Below are 11,033 nucleotides of genomic sequence, written 5' to 3' on the forward strand. Positions count from 1 at the left end.
TTTTCTTCAACAGCACATGATTAGCATTTTGCAATGTTTTATCATTTTTATGCTGAGGGTGAGCTATGTTTCAAGCAAAAGTATTATTCGGGGACTAGGTCAGAACTTCCATTCAGCAGAAATCCTAGAATAATACCCCAGATATCACTGAGTATAAAGACCTAGTATTTCAGAAAGAGCGACCTTTAAAACGAGATTTCAGGGGTTACCTATATATCCAAGTAGTGTTCCCCACGAAATAAGCAAGTTTGAATTTAGATTTATATCCCGAAAAAGTTTACTAAATGTATAAAAACCTATCGGCATATCATCAGTGAGACTTTTTAACGCTATTTAATCATTACATTTCTTTAGCATACTGTAACTGTCTACTGATGTACTATCATTTCCACTTTTTACGCAAAAACTCAATTTTCGAATTTTATCATGTTTTTGGCTTTTTCAAATTTTCTAATGTTTTTGGATTTTCTGACAATAATACTCCCCCTAAAATGCAAAATCATTAAAAGAAAATTTGACAAACCGATACTGATAGCTTTATCTTGCCATCCATTTTCTACTAACTGTGAACCACATTGCACGAAAATCTAATATAAAGTACCCCCATGATTTACCACCCATTGATTTTTGACAGTTTGAAAACCGTTTTTCAATCCTGTGAAAGTAATCATGTTTGTTCCGCCATGAGGGTTTCGGCATATTTAATCAACACATATTTTTGAAATTTTCTATTTTTGAGAAAAAATTAAAAACAAACATATTTTTGGTTTTTAATTTTTCAAATTTTTAGGATTTTTGAAATATTTGTTTATTTATGTACAGAAAACAAACAAACTCCCTGTTTCAACCAACACAGGGTGCAGCAGCCTCTTCCTCCTTTCCATGTGCCAGGCTGCTCCAACTCTCATTCTCACAATCTTTGGTTTTGTTGAGCACCTGCACATTCAACTAACTCAATTACTTGAACAATTTAGCCCAGGTCTGTTGGACCTTAGGCATTTCAACACAAAATGCATCATACAGTTTCGGAAAATCTTTATCATCAAAGACTTTTTCAACTTTGACTTCAACTTTCTCATCTTTTACCAAAGTCACTTGTTTCTTAACAGACCATGTTTGACCTTTCGGTGTACCTTTTTTGTAAAAATGTGATTCTTTTTGAACACTTTGTTTTTTTAACAGCATTTGGTTTCCAAAACTGTTGTGGTTTTGTCATATCAACTGATGTTCTCCATCTTTGTGTTGTTCTAAATCTGGGTGTGTGAGAATTCCAGGTCTGTCTTGAATCGAACCTGTTCAGGTTTGATTTCCAATTTCGATTTAAAGCAAACTTGTTTGTATTGTACCTCCATGTTTGTTTCGAATCAAATCTGGTTGACCTTTGTTTCACATCCTCAGATCTTTGTTTTTCCACATTTTTTGACTCCTTTTTGTCAACATCCGCAGGTTTCAGATTTGGACACTTTCGTGCAAGATGTCCTTTTTTATCACATTTGAAACATGTTCTCATGGACACATCTTTAACCTGTGGTTGTTGCTTTTTCTTTTGAGCTAAGAACTCATCATAAGACTGTCGTCCAATTTTAAGTTCTTTCTCTTCTGCTAAACTGTTTCCTTGAACAAAACTCAATTTTGCCTGATAATTTGGCACTTCATTTTTCTTCCAGTTTTGTTTCTTTTTATAACCCAACCCAGCCGTCATGTTTTTCTTCTTGAAACCAGGTTTGTTATAAAAAGTTTTGTGACCTTTTCCAGCAAACTTTGAAATTTCAGATTTTTCAATCTCAACCATTTTGAAAACTTTATCAACCTTTTCTAAAATCACATTCTGAATCGGGAATACAACATCTAAGAATAATTTGTCCGATCCAATCATGGTATAAACCAATCCCTTTGAATCATCATTCAAACTTTTCTCGGATTTTGTGTTTTTTAGATATCCATCATGAAAATTGCCTTCATTTTCATCCTGTGATTCAGATTTACCTGTATCAACTGACTCTTCTTTCAACACACTTTCAACGACCTTACCTACCACCTCTGAATCACTAGAATCATCAGATTTGGAATAGGTTGAAAGCTTTTTCGACCTTTTCTTCATCATAAAATGCAAACTTTTCCGGTGGTGGAACTTGATGAAACTCTGAGCCAATGCCTTTCTTGTTTTGCTCAGACTCACCATCTCCCGGTTGTATATTGAAAATTCTTTCAAGCACATATGACGACACGTGATAACTTTTTAACTTGTTGTCCTGTTCTAAATCAGCAATTTGTCGCTTTAGCTTAGCAACTTCCTCAATATAGGAATTAACAACACCTTTTTTTATTTCATACATTCGTTTAAGCTCTTTAGTTGTTTCAGGAAGATAATTCATTCTTGATTGAGCATATTTCATTTCATCTTTCATTTTTTCATATGACTCTTTTGTAATGTGATATGCCAATTTCATAGAGTCATATTCTTTCTTCATTTCCTGACACACATTTTCTTTTTGTGAACATTCTTCTGTCATTTTCGAAACATTTTCTTTCAAAACATCATTTTCTTTTTCTAATTTTTTACATTTGTTTGAAAGCGTTTCATTATTTTCTTTTAAAACTTTTTCATTTTCTAGCATTTCTTTGCACTAGTTTTTGAAAACTCCTTCAAGTTTTGTGAAATCAAAATCTCTTGTTCTGATATTTTCATCTTTTTCAGTACAAGCACTGCACATTTCCATGCATTTCTTGCACTGTTCAACCGGTTTTAAGATTTCAGAATCAGAATTTACCTCAGTGATTTGCACCTCGGTGTTTGTTACAGTCTCTGTCTGCTTCTGATCAGCATCATTCAGCTTTTCTTCAACACTAACTTCATCACCATTATCACCAGCTTCTAAATTCTCATTCTTTACTTCAGCAAAACTTTCAACTTTCTTCTTATCTTCTACAATCTGCTGTTCTTTAGTAACAGCTTTCTCAACATCTACATTCACAACAACCTTTTCAGCAACTTTCTCTTCAACCTTCACATTCTCTACTTTCACTTCTTTGATTTCCTTCACAACCTCAACTTCAACAGCTTCAGCTTTAATGTCTTCAGCAGTTTTCTTCAGATTGTTTACCGTCTCTTCAACACTCTTCTTCAATCTCTCTTCATCCCTTATTCTCAGACATGATGTCATGGCATATCTAATTTCCTTTTCATGCCTTTTTGCATATGTGTCATCTTTCAACACATTTCTATAGTATTCGGCTCTTGAAGGAATTATGAGAAGAACATCTTCAAAGATTATGTCTTTCTTCGGAACAACTGGTTCTCCTTCTCTGTTGAAGTAGCACTCTCTCTTCTTATCCCGTCTCTTATTGCTGACAGCACTCTCATATTCTTCTTGCATCTCATCCATTCTGTTCAAAACAATGTTTCTTTCTCGATAAGTTTTCTCACTCAAAATCTTTTCTCGAGTTTTCTTTTTGATTTCATCTTTATCTTTTTCTTCATTGTTTTCCTCTTTAATTTCAGCAACAAGAACAAATTGTCTTTTCTCTGTCATAGCTCTGCCATGAGCTGTTTTTCGAACATTCTCCAAACGATCTTCTTCTTGACAAATCTCGCTCCAATCAAAACCTTCATCATCTTGAATTACAAAACAAGCTCTTGATTTTTCTCTGGGTTTATCTTCAATCATCTTTGGCTCTTCTCTGCTACGGTGATAGATTGCCTTTCGGTAATAATCATCATTGAACGGATGTTCATTTCCACCAACAGCAGAATTAGTGCATTCTCTCTTGAAATGACCTTTCTGCTTATATTTGAAGCAGGTCACTTTGGATTTGTCAAATCCAAGTTTTGTTGATGCACCGCCTAACGATTGTTTCCCAGTAATCTCCATGTATCTTTGAGCCCTGCGAATGCAACTTGCCAAACACTAGCGGATGTCAATAAGTTCCATCTCTTCCGGATCAATCTGGTCGTAGTCTTCTTTGGTTAACTCTGAGTTTCCAATTTTGCCAGCTACAAGACCTTCATACGATTCCAGAACAGATGCAAGAAAACTCATTTGTTGTTTAGCTGCATTAATGCTCATTGCAGGAGAATTTTCAACTTGAGAGCAATGTTACACAGTATCTCCTCCGCTTCTTTAGAACTAGCTTTTGAAGTCGATGAATGATAACCTGGATCATAACTTGATAAGCTCTTCTCTGGCTCTTTTGTCCTCTCACTACTGAATGCTGTCTTTGGTGAACTATCAACTTTCATCGAAGGTAAACTTCCTTTATAGTACAGACCAACATTCTGTTGATGCGAAGAACTGCTCATCTTGTTCTGCTTCTGCAATTCAAGCTCATGAGTTTCAATTTTTTCAAATAATGTATCAAGAGAAATTGTTTCATACAAAGCATCATTTTTCAAAATAAAAACAAACATTTGCCACTGATCAGCTCGTGGTAACACTTCTATGACTTTATCAATAATTTCCTCTCTTGTCTTCACAATCTCAAAACGTTCAAGTTCAATTTTTAGGTGACAGAATCTCTCTATCATTTGCCTCACCGACTCTCCTTTAATACTATCAAACAAATCGAATTCTTTCTTTACTAAAGCAATTTTGTTCTTTTTAATCTGTTTACCCCCCTCAGCTTTAACTCGTAAAGCTTCCCAGACAGATTTCGATGACCCATCATGGTTAAGTAATTCAAAAATGTCATTTCTAATTACCGACTGGATCAAGCAATCATTCTCTGTTCAGCTGCAAATCTGGATTTATCTTCTTTGGATAACTTCTTGAATGAAAGATCTTCTTGATGTAGGGTAAAATACACTTATTTGTCCCTTGTAGATTGTATAATTTTTTATAGTTTTTATTTGTTTTCATTTAGTTTTAGAAGTATATTATATTATTTTGTGCTTTGCCAGGTCCTGGTGCAAATGGAGCGAAAACGAATAATATGGAAATGACCAGCCAGTTGGGCAGAGTAGAATGCCAAGGACCGAAGGAAATTCTCCACTATTTTCTGTGAGTGGGCCGGGGCAACTATCTCTATCTTATCTGTTAGAGGGCTGCCACATAATATATATATATATATATATATATATATTCGGATCGAGAGAAAGGGTTAGGCCCCCATCAATTTATAGTTTTATAATTTGAGTTCATTAGTGTTGGGCCGCATGAAGTTTGGGCTGCTAAAATACCCGTGAGATGAAAGTTGCTGCTATATATATTATTATTGGCTATTTGTTGATAAAAGGCAGTACATATTTATTAGAGGGGATCGATATCACTGAAAAAGAAATTGCATATATACTTGTTGGAGATGCTGCCATATTTTTTATTATTGTTATTTGTGAAGGCGGCCAAACATCATCAAAAGAAAAAGTGGCAGCATGCTATTTATTAATGATTGGGCCATGGATCAATGGATATATGATATCAATTCATTGGGCCGCGAGGATTCAAAAAAAAAAAGCAGGCACCGACTTAGAACCGGCAACGGCTATAGGGTTTTTGAAAGGTTATAAATCATCATCATCAACAGCCGTAGGGACTGGCGAATTGGAGGCGATCATTCGACGGCTGGAGATCACGAAACAGAGAGACACAATTCAGCAGCCGCACATAGATAATATTGGACGCATCAACAGGAGACGACATCAGACGGACGAAGACAACATTGAGGGACAGTTCGGGTTGCTAGGAATCGTCGGGTAACATTCAGGAGCGGGTTCTATCTCTTAGATTCTTCGTTTTTCGTTTGATTCTTATTGTTGCATGATGAATTCAGATTTGATTATGTTTGATACTTTGTTTCTGATCATGTTTCTTGGCTAAACTTCATAAACTACCTAGGCTAATGACAATAGCTAAATAAAGTTTGAATCTTTATTCGATTTTTGGCGTGGTTGTGGATTTTTCTTGTATTGTAAAAGCTTTGGGAATTTAACTTGGTGCGTATGCATGCTTGTGATTATTTTATTATTGTTTATTGCTTCGTTCGATTCTTGGTGACGGTCTTTATCACGGAATAGAGTCGGGCTAGGGTTTAAGGTTTTGGTGAGTGTCTATATCACATAATAAATCTTTGATCCTTTAGGGTGAAAATCGAGTAAGTAACCTTAGAAGTAATAATCGGTAACTAAATAAAATCAAGTGTTCTGCTAGACTCGTCGCTGAAAGGCTCGAGGATATTAATAGGTCTCGGTTTGGTTATAAGGACTTAACATTCCATTGTCTATTAAGCCAAGATTAAAACCCATTGTCGCTTTAGACGTTCGCGCTGAAAGGTAGAGCGTCTTACATAAGCACTTTCAAGAAACTAGAGGACGGAAAAGAAATCTAGAAAACCGGTGAGCGTAACAGCCTAGGTAGTGCCATAAGAATCGCCTTGAGAGTGTTTGAGGGGCTTAGTGGTGTCTTAATAGGTTTAGTATCCAAAGATCCCGGTTCCACACCACAAAATCATCGAATAGAGATCCATTCTGAGTTTAGCTTGCGTCTAGCCTAGGTAGTCTTCATCTCCACAGGTCAAAGTCTTCGTTCGAGTTCGTGTTAGTTATTTAGCTAATCTAGTTCGTTATTTACATTCTTAGGATTTTTAGAAACCCCCCCCCCCAATCAATAAACAAACAGTTAAGTTCGTGTCAGTCTAAGTTTAGATAGAGTCCTTAGCGTAATTCAGTAGAGTCTCTTGGGTTCGATACTCGGACTTCCTTAGGCTATACTGCATCGATCGGTACACTTACCGGTCATGTGGTTTAGGGTTTAGAGAGTCTTAGTTTTATAAATTTAAAACTTAGAGAGTCTAGAATTAGAGTAATTTTAGTTGTTTTTAATTAACCCATTTTCAGCACATCAAGTTTTTGGCGCCGTTGTCGGGGACTCTTGGCGATTGCGTTGATTACTTTGTTTGGACTTAACTGACATTATACGTGCTAGTGTTTTTGTAGATTGAGTCATAGAAGTCTAATTGTCCGTGTTTTTTTGTTTTCTTATTTATTTTATTTTTCTTGAGTCTAGTAGATATGTGTGAAATTTGTGGAGGGCCTCACTTTACAGTTAAATGCCCCCAGTATGAGGGGTCCTCTGCGGATTATGATACTAACCCCTTTGTGCAGGCACAGCAATATACTTTGCAGGGGTTTCCCACAAATGCTAAGGAGAGGTTTCCCCATTTTTTCGAGCTCAGGGAATTAATTATGAATTGCGTGCGAATAATAAAAGAGTTTCGAAAGTGCGGGGATCCAAGGTTTTCGAAAATGGTCGGCATACTTGATCGAATGATCGGACAAATAGGCCCAATGATAGAGTGTGACCTCAGTCGGCAAAGGGATCCAAGGTGTGAAGAATGTGGTGGACCACACTGGTATGAAGAATGTGCGATCGCTGCTCGGTTGGAAATGGGTTGGGGAAACAGAGAGCAGAAGCAACAAATATAATGGGGCGATTATGATGATGAGTGGATTACAGTTCAAAGCTCATATTATAAGGCGATAGTGCTCCTCGAGCTTGATGATGGAGAGACAATATGGGGATATGTGGAGAGTAAGGAAGAAAAAATAGAGATAGAAAGAAAAGGAGAAGAAGATGAAGAAGTTGAGCAGCCATCTAATGAAGATCAGATGTACTGGGAAAATGAATTTAGGGAAGAACTAGATGGGTTGCGGGTAGATGAAGAGGTAAAGGAGTTTGATCCGGAGGGAGACCTTGCTTACTTAGAAGCTTTACTTGAAGGAAACCCAATAACGGACATCAAACAAGAAGAAGTGGTGGTGGAAGAGGAAGAGCACCACAGCTGGCCCCTGGTGTTAGTACTAAGTGAAACTGAAAAATCAACAAAACCACGGGAGAAGGCAAAGAAAAGAAAGGAAAAGGATCCAAGCCGAAAGAGGATAGAAGGTTGCGGCGAGATGGAGAGGAAGAAGCCGTTCACGCACGATCATTCTTTTCATTACATGCCACGCATTCGGTTTCTTTCAGGTAAGTTTAAATTTTGGTGGTTTGACCCGTTTAAAATTTTTAAAATATTTTATAATTCCACCAATATATTTTTAAATATTTTTGAGTATCGGTTGGAATTAAACGGGTTGGATAGGGTCCAGATCAAAGAGAAACCTCCTGATTAAATTCAAGTGTGGGGAGGTTTTGTAGAGTTTTGTAAGTTTAATTTTTCGGTAGTTGGTATAGTGAGTCATTTATTTTGTATATTGAGTCTAACTTAGTTGTATTGAGTCAGTCGTATTTTTTTCGAGTCGGTATTGCTTTGGTGTTTGCTTGTTTTTGTTTATGCAGGTTTGAATATGTACCACCCGTACTCAATCTCCATTCGGGTGATTTTGGAGCTGCTTATCAGAGTTCAGGCATTTATCAAGTATACCAGTTAGAGTCAAAAGCCGATCGCGAATGAAATGCTATACGATCGAGCTGGATTGGACGAGAGATTTGGAGCTTTTGCGATAATTAACCAGCTAAGTCCTTTCCGATTTGCCCTTGGTCTTTTATTTCTTATCTATTTTTAGTTTTTGAGTCGGTTTCCATCTTACATTGAGGCAATGTAAAGTTTAAGTGTGGGGATGGGAACTATCGTTTAGTGTCTAGTTAGTAGTGTCTTGAGTCATAAAAGTCTAAAAAACAAAAAAAAATTAAAAAATTGAAAAATCAAAAAAAATTGAAAAAATCAGAAAATATCTTTTGAAATAAGAAGTTTGCAAAATTAAAAAGCGGAAAATGATAGAAAAGTAGGGTTTTTGTTTGGGTTCAAATAATAATAATAATAATATGAGATTAAAATAATTGAGCTTGTGTCTAGTTTGGGATGTGCGGGTAGGCCTGATTCGGTTCTAGGTTTCTTTGATCTTAATATACCTAAATATCGGTCTACTAGTGGGTTCTCATCTAGGAAAAGTGGGGAAATTGAAACCGTCAATAATAACATAAGGGATACCGTTATAAGTTAAAGCCGTTAGAGTTTGTGATCATGCGAAAAAAAATAGAATAAAAAGTGAGCTAGAAACTAAATGAAAGTAGCCATTCCTATGTAGTCTGGGTTGGGGATAGTGACTCAGCCGGATTGCCTCTAGGGTGTGTGAAATCGACCGTGCAAAGAAAAAAAATAATAAAAAGTACCGAAACTAAGTAGTCTGTGGTTGGGGATAGCGACTCTACAGCCGGATTGCCTCTTGTTTTGGGAAAGCACCGTCTAGACTCACGAAAAAAAAATGGAGAAAAAAAATATATATGAAAAAAAAAAGAAAAAAAAATGTGATTATAAACTCTCCTGGTTTTGATATAAGACGGTTGGGAATGGTCCAGTGATCATTCCTTTTGTCCTATAAGTTTGAGGTGAGAGTAGATGGGCCTGCAATTTCTAGTGTGAGACCCTAGGTAGATTGACCCATATTTGAACCTTAAATTGCATGATAAGGGCTTGGAACTGGGTTTGGGTTTAAGAGGATCGAAATACTTGCAATCGCGGCTAACACAAGTTTCGGTTTTAATAAGCAATTTAAGCTTTTGTCCCGAATGATTATTCCGTCTATGATTCCGTTTTGCATAATTCTTTTTCGGGGACGAAAAAAGGTTAAGTGTGGGGATATTTGATGTAGGGTAAAATACACTTATTTGTCCATTGTAGATTGTATAATTTTTTTATAGTTTTTATTTGTTTTTATTTAGTTTTAGAAGTATATTATATTATTTTGTGCTTTGCCAGGTCCTGGTGCAAATGGAGCGAAAACGAATAATATGGAAATGACCAGCCAGTTGGGCAGAGTAGAATGCCAAGGACCGAAGGAAATTCGCCACTATTTTCTGTGAGTGGGCCGGGGCCACTATCTCTATCTTATCTGTTAGAGGGCTGCCACATAATATATATATATATATATATATATATATATATATATATATATATATATTCGGATCGAGTGAAAGGGTTAGGCCCCCATCAATTTATAGTTTTATAATTTGAGTTCATTGGTGTTGGGCCGCATGAAGTTTGGGCTGCTAAAATACCTGTGAGATGAAAGTTGCTGCTATATATATATTATTATTGGCTATTTGTTGATAAAAGGCAGTACATATTTATTAGAGGGGATCGATATCACTCAAAAAGAAATTGCATATATACTTGTTGGAGATGCTGCCATATTTTTTATTATTGTTATTTGTGAAGGCGGCCAAACATCATCAAAAGAAAAAGTGGCAACATGTTATTTATTAATGATTGGGCCATGGATCAATGGATATATGATATCAATTCATTGGGCCGCGAGGATTCAAAAAAAAAAGCAGGCACCGACTTAGAACCGGCAACGGCTATAGGGTTTTTGAAAGGTTATAAATCATCATCATCAACAGCCGTAGGGACTGGCGAATTGGAGGCGATCATTCGACGGCTGGAGATCACGAAACAGAGAGACACAGCAGCCGCACATAGATAATATTGGACGCATCAACAGGAGACGACATCAGACGGACGAAGACAACATTGAGGGACAGTTCAGGTTGCTAGGAATCGTCAGGTAACATTCAGGAGCGTTCGGAAGTGAAGTCTACGGGTTCTATCTCTTAGATTCTTCGTTTTTCGTTTGATTCTTATTGTTGCATGATGAATTCAGATTTGATTATGTTTGATACTTTGTTTCTGATCATGTTTCTTGGCTAAACTTCATAAACTACCTAGGCTAATGACAATAGCTAAATAAAGTTTGAATCTTTATTCGATTTTTGGCGTGGTTGTGGATTTTTCTTGTATTGTAAAAGCTTTGGGAATTTAACTTGGTGCGTATGCATGCTTGTGATTATTTTATTATTGTATATTGCTTCGTTCGATTCTTGGTGACGGTCTTTATCACGGAATAGAGTCGGGCTAGGGTTTTAGGTTTTGGTGAGTGTCTATATCACATAATAAATCTTTGATCCTTTAGGGTGAAAATCGAGTAAGTAACCTTAGAAGTAATAATCGGTAATTAAATAAAATCAAGTGTTCTGCTAGACTCGTCGCTGAAAGGCTCGAGGATATTAATAGGTCTCGGTTTGGTTATAAGGACTTAACCT

General features: G+C 36.5%; 1 long non-coding RNA gene across 1 annotated transcript; it reads left to right on the plus strand.

Annotated features, from left to right (window-relative positions):
• The first annotated feature begins 5,570 nt into the window (after positions 1-5,570).
• On the plus strand, positions 5,571-10,702 carry LOC110905474. The gene is made up of 2 exons (XR_002573155.2): positions 5,571-5,689; positions 10,499-10,702. It is a non-coding gene; the product is annotated as an uncharacterized LOC110905474 (long non-coding RNA).
• Positions 10,703-11,033: the final 331 nt, after the last annotated feature.

The sequence above is a fragment of the Helianthus annuus genome, chromosome 14 (genome assembly GCF_002127325.2).
Source record: "Helianthus annuus cultivar XRQ/B chromosome 14, HanXRQr2.0-SUNRISE, whole genome shotgun sequence".
Lineage (NCBI taxonomy): Eukaryota > Viridiplantae > Streptophyta > Magnoliopsida > Asterales > Asteraceae > Helianthus > Helianthus annuus.